General features: G+C 43.2%; 1 protein-coding gene across 5 annotated transcripts in view; it reads left to right on the forward strand.

The window, feature by feature from the left end:
• acyp2 (acylphosphatase 2, muscle type) overlaps window positions 1-16,378 on the forward strand; it is a 116,954-nt gene that overhangs the window by 62,588 nt on the left and 37,988 nt on the right. The window lies entirely within an intron of this gene.

Raw genomic sequence — 16,378 nt, forward strand, 5'->3', positions numbered from 1 at the left:
TCTTGGCAACAGTTAAGGTTTTGGAAGTTGTTGTTTGCAGGACCCAAAGGGACGACCTCGATTTTGCTGACAAGCTAAAAAGCCGGAACATATAATATTGCACATTTAACAATGTCATTTACAGCAAGGCAGAACTAATTCATTTGAAGAAGAGTGAACCAGTGGAATTACTGGAAATAGTATTTGTGTTGCTATTTTTAGTCAGATATTCATGTGGCTGCTCTCTGTTTAAGTTTTACTTTGATTTTATAGATGAAAGTCCATTTCTTTAATTGTTAATTTGATTCACTGTTACAAGATTAAATATTCTGATGCGACTCTGCGTAAAGGATCAACACATTGGCCATTTGTCAAACTTCCTCTCATGCATAGCTGACCTTTAGCACAAACTCCTTGGTGAATAGCGCTTCATACGGCCCACACTGAAATAGTGCTTCTAGTTCGAAATGTTTAAACTTATGTTCTGATTTCTGTAAAAGTTAGCTCCAGGGGTTGCAAGACTGGGACTTAAAATTTGATCAGAATTTTAGTGTAATTTCACATTTTGTTTGAAAATGCCCTTTCTAAAAAATCTCAGCTTGATTTTGCCAAGCAGGATTTTCTGGCTGGTTAGATATGTATAGAGTAGTTACTGTCAAAATTCTTTCAACTTTGTTGCCATGTTGCTTTAGCGATCTCAACCTGCAGCTTTCAGAAGATCGCAAACAAAATGGGGAAAAAAGTAGTTTTGAAGTATAACAGTTTTGAACAGGAAACTTGCAAATGGACTTGCAAATTCCATATAACATTCGCCATCTGAATGGACAACAAAGTGTGCTGCGATAAAACGTAGCACAAAATGCAAGGCTATGATAGGCAAACATTGCAGGTTGTCTTTAATGGTTTCTCACAGTTATGCACTTAATGAATTCTTACCAACATTAATAAATTATGAAGCACGCACATAGATCTTAACTTGAGGAAGAGGTTCTAACAGCCGGGCCTCATTAACTGTTTGCCGGGCAGCTGCCTATCTGAAATTGACATAAAGAGGCAGCTGGCAGACTGCCAGCGGGCAAAGATCAGGGGCCGCCTGCTGGCAATTGTTTTATCTTTTTGGGGGAGGATCAAATTTTGCTGCGTTCCATGTTTAGAGAGCAGGGTGGTGGGGGTCCAGACTTTCATTATGGGGCTTAGTGGGGCACTTCTGTTTACTCTAGTTTTGTTTTTAAAACTTTGGGCCCTCTGTTGGGTGGCAGCAAGTTTCACTGGTCGGAGCACCCACACGCATCCCACAGACTGAGCAACAAGTCCCCATGTACATTAATGAGGCATCCACCTTAATCAAATGAGCATCTAAACAGCCCGGCATTAAAACCAATGCAGAGCAGTATTTGATAAGAGCCGCTCAATTTTAATTCCATTAGTTTCATCAACTAAAGGAAGCTAAAATCTCCCCATTGTATTTTGAAATTATCAGATCATGTTGAAATACTGGATTTTTAAAGTAGTTCTATATAAATAAGAAATTCAAGTCCTAAAGTAGTTGAAATATTTGAATATCATTTAACACTGGCTGATATTCTTGCAAGTTATGAATTATTATGGATTTTCTTTTAAATTATTCTTGAATGTAGGTGATACCAGCAAGGTAACATTTATGGCATATATTTATAGGGATGTGGGCCAAACACAGGCAAATGGGCTAGTTCAGTTTAGGAAAACTGGTTGGCATGGACAAGTTGGACCAAAGGGTCTGTTTCCATGCTGTATATCTCTATGACTCTTATTGCCTATTGCTAGTTGACTGAGGGCATTAAGAGTCGTAGATGGGTTGGGTTTTTACAATTGACCAGCAGCTTCTGGTGTCATTCTTCTGGTGCTAGCCCAAAAGTTACCAGATTTTCTCATTCACTTTTACATGTTATGGGGGGATGTGAACTCATGTTCTGGAGTTCTTATTCTGGTCCCATAACCACTTACCTTCTTCACCAATGGCATCGCCAACAGTAAGTTTGAGAACGTGCTGTTTTCTAAGGACAGGATCATTATATCATGGGTGAAAGTTACAGTCAGCTGTTTTTAAAAAAATATCTCTTTATACATAAAAAAATCAAATAGTTGTTTTGAAAACCAGGCCGTTATTGTTTATTATAGTGAAGACATTGTACATTAGACTTGGTAATTTAGAACCATTTTCTGTGTCTTTGAACAGCATGGATTATTTTGAGGGCAATCATTCGCCATTGTTATGTTTTGTGGAAACCAAAGCTATCCAGTAACGCGGGAGAAAAGTGTGGCACAAATCTTAAAGTAGTGAAGAGAATAAAAACTCAAAGTAAAGTTGTGCATGTACGCACTGTTGGATCCATGACTTCATGTTCGCAATCAGTGGCCTAGAATCTTCGGAATAAAAATCCTGATGTCCTTAATGTATGAGATTGAATGAAGAATAAATTACAAATATCAACAAAATGCAGAAAATCATGTTCAATCTTTCATGCACTTGAGAAGGAACAAGTCCAAACTAAAGCGGTAATTTGAAATCGGAGGTCACCTGAAAGCTGTAACGTCGGGAAGTTAAATAAGATGAAAAGTTTGCTCACAATCACTTGGGTGGGTGTGTGCAATGAACAGCTGTGCGTGTTTACCCATAGTTCAAAGAAGGATTTAGGCAAGTACACCAAACAAAAGCAGCTCCGCCACATGATTCAGCCCCAAACCGTTCGAGACGAAGAAGCTTACAAGCAAAAACAGTGAGCAATTCAGACAGGCAAAATGCAAATCCTCAGGTAGATTAATTTATTTATGCTGTTTTCAAACATATATAATTTAATATATGTTCAAAATATTAGAAATCTGATACTTCACAATGTATGATTTTTTAAAAAGTGCACACATCTCAAGGAACAAAGGCAATTGATCATTTGAAGATCTTACCGGACACATCAAAAGATTTTCAAAAAAGATTCCATATTAATAGATTTAAGGAGAAACTACAACTGAGTGAAACAGAGAACTTGGTAGAAAAGAGATAGGAGTAGATAGAGGCTGAAGAGGGATAGGGACTAACAAAATCAAGAAGAAAATGAAAGAAATGCCAGTGAGGGAATAAAGAAATTAAGGTAGATTAAGAGGGAAACATAGCAAGACTGAAGACAGGTTAAAAGGAAACAAAGAGAAGAAGTGTAAAGAACAGATTGGTGATGAAATAACCAGAACTAGAATCATGTGAAGCAGAATTGTGAAAACTGAAGCAAAATGTTGAAGTTGCTGTTTGTTCTCTGGTGAAAGTTACCAACATGGCCAGTTCACTAAAGAAATTAGGTAATAGAAATAGTCCCTGACAAAGCCTCCTACATTCTCTGATGAATGAATACGGTAATCAAAATCCTGGTCAACCTTAGAGGTCCTTGCCTCCTAAGAGTAGGAGTGACTCAATAGAATCTGTTTCTTCAGCAGACTGGGTGGTGTCTCAGGCAACTAATAGATATTAAAAGCTGCATTTACCAAACCGGACGAGGTGAAGGGTTTGACATTGCTCAGGTAAGAATTGATGAAATAGAGCCAGGAGTATAGAATCAGAAGATTAATTTGTGTCTGCCTTGAGGGAGATAGATTTGCTGGAAAAAAAAACAGTGGAATTTAATAATAAGTTGATCAGTTTGAAAATTTGTTCCAAAGGCAATGATTTCTGCCTAATTTAACTGTCAAGTGTAAGCAGACAGCAACATGGAGACAAAGATACTCTGTGACCAGAGTATTGATTACACAAGGATGAGCTATCTCTAGATGTCAGAGTGGCAGTGTTGTCGAAGACAGCGCCTGTCCCTAGAGTCCATGACTAGTTAATGCCTTGAAGGTTGAGGAGGTGAATTATTGTTGTATTGCTGGCCATCTGATGCTAGTGGTGTATAAAGTCACTGAACTTCAATGCCTTGGGTAGATTCATTCCAGGGGCCCATTGGATATATGTTCAGCATCTCCCAATCAGCCAGACATCGCTGCATCAAGGTAGAGTCCTATCAGACAGCAGCTAGCCAGCAACCTTCATTAACCAGTAGGAATTTAATTCCATAAATATACAACTGGTCTGCCACCCCTGCCAGCGGATTCTGCAGTTGTGTGCTTGTTATCTTGGCAACGGTCATGATGTTTATATTCCCAGCATTCCCAGGTGTCTGAGATTTTCACACCTGCACACTGTGCATCTGCAAGGATGGATACTTCCCAACAAGGGATAACCTCTGAAGAGATGTCTGCTGGCCCCAATGAGGAACCCAAGGACCGAGACTGAACCTGAGGGTTGCTTATGCGAACCCTGCTGCGACCATAGTGATGATGTGGAGATGCCGGCGTTGGACTGTGCGACCATAGTGACCATTGAGTGGGACATCAGTCTCCTCAAAATGAGATCTTGGTGCCTGGATCAATCAGATGGGACATTTCAATATGGCCCACTGAGGATCTCCCAGAAAGTGGTGGATTGCTGCACTCTACACAAACCATAGCTGCTGAAGACATAATGGAGTGCAAGGTACCCTCAAATGAGATGCAAGACTAGAAAGCTGAAGAAGAGCTGCAGCATCCTGAATGACATGAGGGGTTATTTGGCAAGCATCAAAATATAGGGTAAGGGGAGCTTTAGAGGCACTTTTCCTCACAAGTTTCTACTGACCCCTCCCATTTCAGCCTCCAGCCAAATAAGCTCCACAATATCTTCATGCACCCACACTGAACTTTCAGCATTTACTATGTTACAGATGACTTTGATGTAATTTTGATTTGATTTGATTTATTATTGTCACATGTATTATTATAGTGAAAAATATTGGTTCTTGCGCGCTATACAGACAAAGCATACCGTTCATAGAGAAGGAAAGGAGAGAGTGCAGAATGCAGTGTTACAGTCATAGTTAGGGTGTAGAGAAAGATCAACTTAGTGCGAGGTAGGTTCATTCAAAAGTCTAATGGCAACAGGAGTTACATCATCAACCTAGGACTCAACATGGGCCTGGTCTCCCAACACCACTCCTACTGTCAGTGGCCTCATCTGTCACAGCTTCCAACAGCTGGTCAGTTGTGCATGTTGTGCTGTCACCAGCTTATGACCCTGAATCTAACCACAAGCACACACCAACTGAAATGGAAATATCTGAACTGATGGGGGTATAGGAATTATAAGATGCTGCACCCTCCACGGTCCCCCGCTCCTCCTCAGTAGTGGTCAAGTGTCCCTCTGGAGATGTCACATCTCTGAACCTGTAATTGACTTGTGAGAAAAAACAGAATGAATCCGCTCCTCCGGACTGGAATCCACAGAATTGGCTGCAGTTCACAATGATGTGTGTATTTGGGAGGACATATGGGCACCATCCCTTATGCCTGCCTGCAGCTTTCCTCATGCCCACTTCTGGATGTTGGGGAGGGGATCCCAGGCACCTTGCCATTGGGAGATCGCTGACTGCATCATTTCAGGCCTCTGTTTAATCAGGACTGCGAGCTGGTGGCCCTTTAACCATGTTGCCAGCACCTCCTTCCTTCCAGTGACAATGTTGGCACCTCAAGGTCCACCTCCAGAAGTTGAATAATTGGTGATCCCACCAGCTGGCTGTTAATTGGCCAACCAATGCGAGATCGTACTGCGATGGAGGTCAGAGCAAAAGGGCCTTTGCCACCCACTTCTGGTTCCACCTCTACCTTTCCAGTGGGTCCCAAAAAATCCTTGCCACTATTTCTCTTCTCCCCTCTTATTTTTTTACATTTTGTTAAATACGTTATGGTTAGCTTATATTCATTAGTCGCGATGGTGTATACAAGAAGAATTAACATTTACTAGTTACTAGTTTGTCTTAAGAAATATCCCTCATGATTTATAAAGCTCTCTCCCTCTTACTGCCTGAGAGATAAGTACTCTAAAGATGAACATAATGTCTGGGGTTGAACTATATTCTTAATGTATTTCCTGTGGAAGGACAAACATACAGATTCAAGAAGATGAGTTAGATATTCCTGGACTTCCTCTGGGAGGGAAATCATCTGAGATTATACTTAATGAAAAGGCAGCATTGCTGAACCCAGACAAATGCGTCAAATTTAAGCCCTCATAACCCTGGGTTCAAATTAGGAAGAGATTATTAAGCACATAGAATTTCAAAAACAATGGACACATCCGGCACATCTACTTCCTTCAAAACAGTTGCCTAAATTGTAAAGTGAATACACCCAAAACAAGCCATTTAACATTTTTGTAAAGTTTTTTACAGGTCTGCATTTTTTTTTATTCGCTCAGAGGACGTGGATGTCATTGGCTGGGCAACATTTATTGCCCATCCCTAACTGTCCCCCTTTTTAGAGAGCATTTGAGAGTCAACACATTGGCATTGATCTGGAATCACATGTAGGCCAGATCAGGTCAGGATGGCAGATTTCCTTCCCTAAAGGACATTAGTGAACCAGCTGGGTTATTACGACAATTGACAACAGTTTCATGATCATCATTCAACATTTAATTCCAGATATTTTTTATTGAATTCAAATTGCACTATCTGCTGTGGTGGGATTTGAACTTGGGTTCCCAGATCTTGTCCTGAGTCTCTGGATTACTAGTCCAGTGGCAATACCACTACGCCACTGCCTCCCCTAAATAAGATTAATTAGTTAACAAATTTTACCCTTTAAAATCCAACGTAAATCATTGTTGTTAACATTAAAATATGCTAAGGTTGAAAGTATACATAATTTTTCAGTACAAGCTGTTCATATCTAACTCTAACCTAGAACGTTGATTGCATGAATTAAGTAAGAGACAAAAGTTAATTAACTGGCTTTAAGTCAGAAAATGGAATTCCTTAAAAAATGGCAAAGTTCCTCATAAATCATTAGTTATGTAGCTTTGTTTAGTATGAAATGGTGGGAGGGATTTTAAGCCCAGACTCTCCGTGCGTGGAATGACCAGCAAGGGCGCAAAATCTGGAGAGAACCAGAAATCATGAATCTCGCCGGTGATTTCTAATTCACCCCGCCCCAAACATAATCAGGTTCATATTTGAATAAATTCCAGTCGAATTATCGAACTCCCTGGCCGCATGACCCCCCTCGCTAAATATTCATACCTCGCCAATGTGACAATGGGCTTAGCCAGATGTAAACCTGTCGAGGGGATCCCTCCCCCTGCACCAAGGGTGCAGAGTTAAGTATAGCCCCTGGGGAGAGGGACATGGTCAGGCAGAGCCCTGGCAATGCCCCCGGCACTCCGTGGCAGAGGTTGGCATTGCCGGGGGTGGGTCCGAGTGGAAGCCCCATAGACGGGAGGTGCATTTGCGTGTGGTGGTGGCGGGGCAACTGCAGTCACTGAAGAGTTGAAATGCTTGTTGCGAGGGGGGAAGGTGGAACCCCCAATACCTAGTGGGGAGGAGGGAGGTTGATGTTTATAGATTATTTTTATTTCTGATTGGGGCCCCCTTTAAAGAAAACGCCCTGGTCTCTGTGGACCCTAGTGCTGGAGTAGTACTGGTACACTCCTAGTACTCCACCAGAGCAATGGAGTAAACCACACCCACTTAATGTTTTTCATTAAAGAGCCTCAAAATCTGAAAAAAAAACTGGTCAGTGCAACTGGAGAGTTACACGTCAGCTTTCTGACTGACCCTCTGACACCTTGCCAAATTCTGGTAACATCGTCCCTTTTACAAACCACTGGATAGGCAGCACATATTTTCTTTGAATCATTGCAGTGTATGCCTGCATAAACAAATTAAAACTTAATACGGTTTGGGGATTGCACCAGCGATACAGGAAGATAGGAGCACCATATCATTATGCAAACTCCTGGGTGTGTTCTGCCATTCAGTTAGATCATGGCTGATCTATATCTCATCTCCATTACCTCAATACTCAACAATCAATCCTCTTGAAAATTTCACTTTACTCAGCACCCACAGCTTTTTGGACAATGAGAGTTTCAAATTTTCACTGTCTTTTATATAAAAATATATTTCTTGATTTCACTTCCAAATAACCTCACTTTAGTTTTAAGATATATTCTCCCTTGTTCTGTGTTTTCCCCACTTGAGGAAATGATTTATCTGTACATATCCCATCACGTTCCTTGGGGAGAGAGTTTATGATTCAGGTGGATAACCTTCAGTCAGAACTGGGACACGTTGAGGGTGGAAGAGGTTTAAGGCAACTACAGAGCCAGTGTACCACAGACCTCAACTGCTTGTGATATACTCTTCCTAAGCTTTGGTACCCACAACTGAGTGCAGTGCTCCTGACAGGGGCTTAGCCAAAGCTCTGAACAATTGAAGTCCAAGTCCCACATTATATTCCAGTCCCTTGAGATAAAGCTCAACATTTTCATTAGTCTTTTTGATCATGTTTTGTGTCTATCCAATAGCTTTTAGTGATTTGTATAGTAGGATACCTAAATCTCTGCGCTGCTCCACTGTGCCTATCTCTCATGATGAAGAAATTATTCAGGTATATCTTTCTTGAATAACCTTGGATGGGAAGGAATGGAGTGGGGACCCTGCCACCTTCTTGCCTCCCCCTGATCATGTTCAGAACGGCAAGAGTGGCCTTCCGTCAGGAGGTCAATTGAGGTCCTTAAATAGCCACTTAAGGACTTCATTCTGCTGCTGTTCAGCCAGTGGCGGCCAAGGGACTTGCCATGCGGGGGGACCGCACAGCAAACCCTGTCAGGTTTGACTGTACCCTGGTAAAGGGTGGTTCCACATCCACAGGCATTCTGTGCCCAACTGAGGGACTCCACATTGAGAAAGGGGTGGGGGGTTCGGAGTCCGCTTAAAGCCAAACCCCTTCCTTTGCTTCCAACCCCCTCCACTCCCCTCCCCCTTTTTTATTCCTTTGCAGAATGTGGGCTTCAGTAGCTAGGCCAGCATCACCCCTTCCTAATTGCCCTTGAGATGGTTGTGGTCAGCTGCTTTCCTGAACCACTGCAGTCTTTGTAGTGTATGTACACCCACAGTGCTGTTAGGGAGGGAGTTCCAGGATTTTGACCTAGCAACAGTGAAAGAATGGTGATATATTTCCAAGTCAGGATGGTGAGTGTCTTGGAGCGGAACTTCCAGGTGTCCTTGTCTTTCTAGTTGGTAGTGTTCATAGGTTTAGAAGTTACTGCCTAAGGAACCTTGGTGAGTTTCTGCAATGCATCCTGGAGATGGGTCAAACTGCTGCCATTGTTCATCGATGGTGAAGGGAGTGAATGCTTGTGGATGGGATGCCGATCAAGCGGGCTGCTTTGTCTGGATGCTGTTGAGCTTCTTGAGTGTTGTTGGAGCTGCACTCACCCAGACAATGGAGCGTATTCCATCACACTCCTGACTTGTGCCTTGCAGATTGTGGGCAGGCTTTGAGGAATCAGGAGATGAGTTATTCGCCGCAGGATTCCTAGCCTCTGACCTGTCCTGGTAGCCACAGTATTTATATGGCTAGTCCAGTTCACTTTCTAGCCAATTGTAACCCCCAGGATTCAGCGATGGTAATACCATTGAATGTGAAAGGGAGTTGGTCAGATTCTCTCTTTTGGAGATGGTCATTGCCTGGCACTTGGGATGAATGTTTACTTGCCACTTGCCAGCCCAAGCCTGGATATTGTCCAGATCTTGCTGCATTTGGACATTGACTGCTTCAGTATCTGAGGAGTCGCGAATAGTGCTGAATAATATGCAGTCATCAGCGGCCATCCCCACTTCTGACCTTATGATGGAGGGAAGGTCATTGATGAAGCAGCTGAAGATGGCTGGGCCCAAGATACTATCCTGAGAAACTCCTGTAGTGATGTTCTGGATATCCTTCCCTGTCAACCCACTTCCTGCAACCCCCATCCCATCCATACTTGCCTCTATCTGGGGATCCAGCGACAATCCTCAAAATAGGCCTGAATGTTGTACCGATAGTGGCCACCGGCCCCAATTGCGTTACAGGTACAGAGAGCTGCCAATCTTTGTTTCGGCGTAGGGACAGTTTCACTGCTGTAGTTAAGTGCTCTTAGCTGTGGCTGAAGTTTGTCCAGAGGATGCAGGTCCCAGTGGCAGCACCATTTGGTTGTTGCTTCCACTTGATCATCATTCGGCTGGCTGAAAGCAATCCTGAGGCGTTCACTGACTACGGGGCCTGACCAGTTAAAGACCGGGTGCAGGCAATGATGCACTAATGGCAGCATCAGCTGCATAAAGGTGGGTGCTGTCACCCTATTTAAAGAGCTGTCCATCCCACAGGCTCTGCTGCCTTTGAAGAATTGCTTGCTTGAGCGATATTGCAGAAGACCCCTCTGTAATATCCTAACTAAGTTAGGAGTTGTGGATTTGCACATGTAGATTCAAACTAACAACGGATTTATCCTAGGACCTCTTGCCTGTACAGAGTATAAACTGAAACTAAAAGCAGGAGCCTGTGAAACACCCCAATGATATCGCCATCAAATCAGGTGATCAGCTCTTAAAGCAATCATGTAACTAACTCAAAATTTAACACCCTCCACCAGAACAAAAGACCTCCACCAGATTGGAAGACCCCTTATGCCAGAGCAGAAGACCCTTCCACAGAACAGAAGACTCCTTCAACAGAACAGAAGACTCCTTCAACAGAACAGAAGACTCCTTCACCAGAACAGAAGACTCCATCATCAGACTGCCAATACAAAAGACATGAAGAGCTGACCAGGAGCCTGCTCAACCATGTCACAGGAAAGACATTGGGTGGTCCCATGATGCAGTGATGCCTCCCTGCAGGTTCTCTTCCAGGCTGCAGATACAGAAGGAAGAAACTGGCCCACCTGACCTGGATTGACACAACAAAGGAGGTCAGCAGCCATAGGTCACCCCCTGAACATTGGTGCAGTGTTGCAAACGAGTCAATTACCTCATTTGCTCTGTCAAGGTGATTTTTCCATGCTGCTTTCCTCTTTGGGACTTGCATATGGCAATGTGAGAGGGTGCACGAGGTAGGGAGGGGTGACCAACCATTGGTGGCAAGGGGGTGCATCTCAGCGAGAATTGGTGGTCTATCTTTGGTCACTCCGCGCTCCCCACAAGTTCCCTGGACAGCAAATATATGGAGAAGGCTTTCGTGAGCCCCTGTCACGTACCGAAGTGCTTCCACCAGGGTAACAGTGTTCCTTCTTCTGCTTGCAGGAGAAATGGGCACATGACTATAAAGAGAAGGCCAAGACTAGTGGAGGCTTCCCATACCTTTGTTTCCTGACCTCAGGAGGTCCTGGAACTGACTGGGTTGCAGGACAATCAAATTATTGCTGGTGGGGAGACAGAAGTGTCAACCCAAGAGAGTGAGTGAGCGAATGAGTGCAGGGTCACAAGGTTGCATTTGGGCCTCACAGCGGATGCTTATGTGTCCACCTCATAATGGACATATGGAGCTCCACAATGGCATTGTTGGGATGAAGAGATGTGAAGTTCTAAACCTCACAATGCTTGTGTTCTCTCATGGAGGTCTCAGTGTTCCCAAAAAACACATAAGCCGGAATTTTACCATTCTGCTCACCAGAGAAGTCGGAGCGGGCGAGGAGCAAACCACGGAAGGGTCCTTTGACCTCGGGAGGGAATTTATGGTTTCGGGACAAGCGAGGCCATAAAACCCCGCCCACATTTCGAGAGAGCAGAGGCTATTCATCCATTTCTCAGGACGATGAGGAGGAATCTCACCTTCCCTCCATCAGCGTGGATACTTTTTCCATCAGCGTGGTACGTGTTCACAATGAGACAAGGGTCACAAGCTGGAGAGCTCATCACAGACACACCCAAGCAGCCGACTGGGGCTGTGACAACCAAGGCCACTGACAGCTGTGATGGGCCTGACCCATCCCAAGCCCCAGACTGATGACGGGCCTCTGGTGTCAGCTACACAGAACCTGCTGGAGCTACAGTGAGAAGTAAGGGGACATCTGGTGGTGCTGTTAGAGACAATGCACAGCCATGCACAGATGATAGAGGAATCCATCCCGGTGGTGTGTGCTGTTGGATGTATGATAGTTGTGCACAGGACTTCCTCCATGGAGAGATTGACAACCCTTAGGGAGAACCAGATCCAGCAGCCCAGCCAGTGGATGCTGGGGATGCATGCAGACCTGTGTACTGTTACTATTCCCCTAGAGACTGATAACTTTTCAAACAAAATTCCAACGTCCAGTAAATAGCTGAAAGGATGTCACAACAAGAGTCCACGTTTTAAGACTTTGACTGTAACAACCAAAACTGTGAGCAATGTTGACTAAACACTGTTTCAGCAGGCAACTTACACTATAACTACAGAACATAACTTTCCCTTTGTACTTTTAATACAACTGAAAATCCCACCTCGTGGTCATACTTTATACAATGTCCCTTAAGTAGACTTTAAATTCTCCCAGTATCAGCCTGAAGTGATTTTGAGATCCCAAGGGTTGCTTCTGGACTTTTACTTTCCCAAGCTTTTAACCCCAAGACTGTAATTCACGGTTTTCCTGGAGATTTTCCCTCTAGCTTAAGCACTGCAAAACTTCCAGCCTCTTTTCAAATCCTCACAAATTTGATCTTCAATTTGAGTGCAAGCTCCCACCCACATTCCTGTACGATTCCTGTATAGGCGGCATGGTGGCACAGTGGTTAGCACTGCTGCCTCACAGCGCCAGAGACCGGAGTTCAATTCTGGCCTCGGGTCACTGTCTGTGTGGAGTTTTCACATTCTCCCCGTGTCTGCGTGGGTTTCCTCCGGGTGCTCCGGTTTCCTCCCACAGTCCAAAGATGTGCAGGTTAGGTGGATTGGCCATGCTAAATTGACCCTAGTTAGATTAGCAGGATAAATATGCGGGGTTACGGGGATAGGGCCTGGGTGGGATTGTGGTTGGTGCAGACTCGATGGGCCGAATGGCCTCCTTCTGCACTGTAGGGATTCTATGAGCCGCGGACACTGGCTGACTCTAGCTGCCCTCTCTCGGATCCTGATTGATTTGGCTGGGAGTGATTTGTCTGTGAGTTTCAATGATACATATACTGGCTCCCTATGGACCCTTCTGCTCTCAAAGCCCATTTCCATTGCAACGTGAACCACATGGGTCTTGTATCATGGTAAAAAACCTAATTAGCCACCCTATAGACTCCCAACTCCATTCTATCTTAAAACTAAACGGATAGTTAAAGTATAACCATTTACAAAACCTGACATTCCGAACACCTTCTGGACTTCCACCCAGGTTCACTGTCAGCAGAGATCAGAACAGGTCACACAACCCCTTCATCCCTCCATTTTACCCTAAATTAAAGATATTGTCCCAAAACATAAATTCTATCAGCTTCATATTTGTAACAATATTATTGCCTTATCCATGAGCTCTGTGCAACAGTAGCAAGGTGAAAGGGTGAAGAACCTCCTTGATTCTCCTTCAGCTGCTGCTCCTTCTCAGGTAAGCAGGGAGATGCAAGTGTGCCTTACGAAGGAGAAGCTGCCTCCAACATCTGGAAGCTCCTCTCAGGGTGCTCCAAAGGTAGACATTAGCTCCTCAGGCCCTCTGTCAGTGACCTCTGTACCTCCACGGGGTGAAAAGGAGGGTCCTCCACCTGTGCAGGAGCCCATCAGTAGAATGGGTCCTTCAAACCTCAGGCAGCCAGAGAACAGTTGCCAACATCATCTCAAGCCAAGGAGCAGCTTGATCAACAGCTTTCCTGCACTCCTGTTCCAAGTGCAGGAACACTTGTAAGCAAGTTAAGAAAAGTTTCTAGACCTACATGGGTTCATAGATGTTTAGACTTTGAACATGTTAAGGCTTTATAATGTTGCGCTGACACTGCCGCTTGGACATCTGTAGATAGTTGAGCTCGGCGCAATGCATTCTCTCCCAGGGATGGGCCTTCACCACACTGCAAGCTGTTGATGGCCTCTCTCTATCCTTCTCCAGCATCCCATTCAGAGAGTTGCCCTCTTGCTGTCCCTGTTTTGGCCATGCTAGTGCCAGGACCTCCACATGCCACTTCCACATGCCTTCTGCCACCACCCAGCAATGGCTTCTGTTCTCCACTCTCCCTTCCACTAATGTTGCCTCTCAGTATGGCTGGCTGACACAAACAGTGCTAAACTCCCACCACCTTTAACCAGACGGTGCTCTGAAGCCCTCTGTTTCCTCTACACATGCATAAAATTCTGAAAATACCACAACATTCAGGTTAATTGGCATCTAAACTACTTTACTTGACGTCCTGCCATGTCGCAGTGAGAAGTCTGTCCTCCATGGTTCCTGCCACACACAAAATTTGTAAGCGATGATACGACAGACTTGTGTGTGACTGCATTTTATGGCTCCCCCACCACCAACTTCACTCTTACAGGCCTGATAAATTTCTGGCCTACATCATTAGGCAGCAGCATTGGAATTGACTTTTATTTGCAATGCAATACAAATGCTGGCTTAAGGAGAATACCACAATGTGGGAATCCTCATTTACCACAATGTGGATCCCTTCATTTACCACAGCGTACATTTTATAGCTTTTGAAACCACATTTACGAAAAACTTCACCACAAAGGTTGGCATGAAACAGCAGATAGGTGGCCACATATATATACTTCTTGGAAGCATCTGAGGTTTGTTAAAAGAAATAATTTAAGTGTTCAAGTGCCTCATTTTGTTCATATATGTCTAATTACGAGGCTAATTGTTTTTATTCCAGTAATACTTTTTTTTGGACCACATTTAAGTCAGACCTACAATGAACAAATTACTCCATGGTGCATATGTTTGCAACTGGTCTCCATATTTGATTTAAGTCTGTTTTCAATTAACTTTGTTTTGACTATGTACTGCAGTTCAACAGCACAAAGTCACATGATTTCTGCTGTCCACTGGGGCCATAGTAAAGATAATAAATGAAAGGGAAAATGTTGTACAGTGTGGCAATAAATTTATGGGGAGTAATAAACAAAAAAATCATCTTCAAGTTGTAAGTAAAGTTTTAAGAGTAATTAATAAGGGGTTGTGCGTCAATGTCATGACCTTTTAAAAATGTTTTGCATGCCATTGTTGGAACTGAACTATCAGCCACCAACCTCTAAAAAGAATCCAGATGTGTCTGTCAGTATATTGTGAACACCATTTAATTTCTTTAACGGAAGCGAAGTAAGCCCGCCATCCTGTTTCCAAAATTCTGGTACATATTGTACACTGTCATTTTCTTATTAATTTTATGCAGTTGTTTCAGATTCTGGTAAAATTGATTTAAATGCATAATACATGGCAAACTGCTCCCAGTAAATATATGAGCACATGATTGCAGTGGGTGGGTTAATGTTAAAATTGTTGAAGTTCAGCAGACTTTATTGAGCAGTTGCCAACATTTTGTGGGCTTGTAACATCAAATGATGGTTACTGAATGAAAGGAGTATCCAAGCTATCGTGTTATTATAATAATTTAAGGCATACTAGATAGAGACTATTTTACAGTCACAATGTTTTCATAGTATCAAACAATAATCCGTTATCTAGTGAATGCCTTCTTTACATTAAATCTTATCTGTTCTTAAAATCAAAACCAGCATGTACTTTTCCCGTGTCTGTGATTTTAAATTGGTTGAAACCGGAAAGGCAAAAGTCATATTATTTCAGAAAAGTTCAAGTGGGAACTAGATTATTTTAATATTATTTCATCAGACATTGGGTAAATTAGAAATGTTCTTTTACTTTATTTTATCAAAATTAGAGATATGAGATGAAGGCCTAGAATCTGCTGGGAAAATAACCGAGTTTGACGCACAAACTGTTATTAGTGTGTAGGAAACAGAGCAATCTTTGATGACAAAGAGACGTGCCAGGCGGGAATTTACTGCCTCGCTCATCCTGAAACCGTAAAATCACACCCGAGGTCGACGGACTTTCCTATGTCCATCCTTCGCCCACTTCGATTCCTGTGGCAGGTGGGGCGGTAAAATTTCAGCCGCCATATATAGTGAAGCGCCACATATTGCTGGGCAATTTGAAATACCCCACTGTTAACCTTGTAAAATCTGGTCAACATCCCTGTGAATTTCAAGAAATTGCTGCATTTGCACTGTCTAAACAAATTAAACTTGCTGCAGAAAGTTAGGACAGGTATTTAACGATGTAAGGAGCCTTTTAATGACGGATTTTATGTTCCTGCAGTGCTAGACCTCGGATGCCCAGAAAGGGAACAATTGAACCTGTTAACTCCCTCTCCTACAGGAAGTAAATTGTTCCAAGAGGTTTTTAAAATTTAATTTTTTTCCTTACTTTTCCTTTCTGTCTTTTTCTCCTCTGATGCAAACTTTCTTTCTCTTTCTGTATCTAGTTTGACTCTATTTTACCATATTTCCATCTTTGTTGTTCACTTGCTTCTTTCACCACTTTCAGTATCATCAGTTAATGAGACAA

The sequence above is a fragment of the Mustelus asterias genome, chromosome 15 (assembly GCF_964213995.1).
Source record: "Mustelus asterias chromosome 15, sMusAst1.hap1.1, whole genome shotgun sequence".
NCBI lineage: Eukaryota > Metazoa > Chordata > Chondrichthyes > Carcharhiniformes > Triakidae > Mustelus > Mustelus asterias.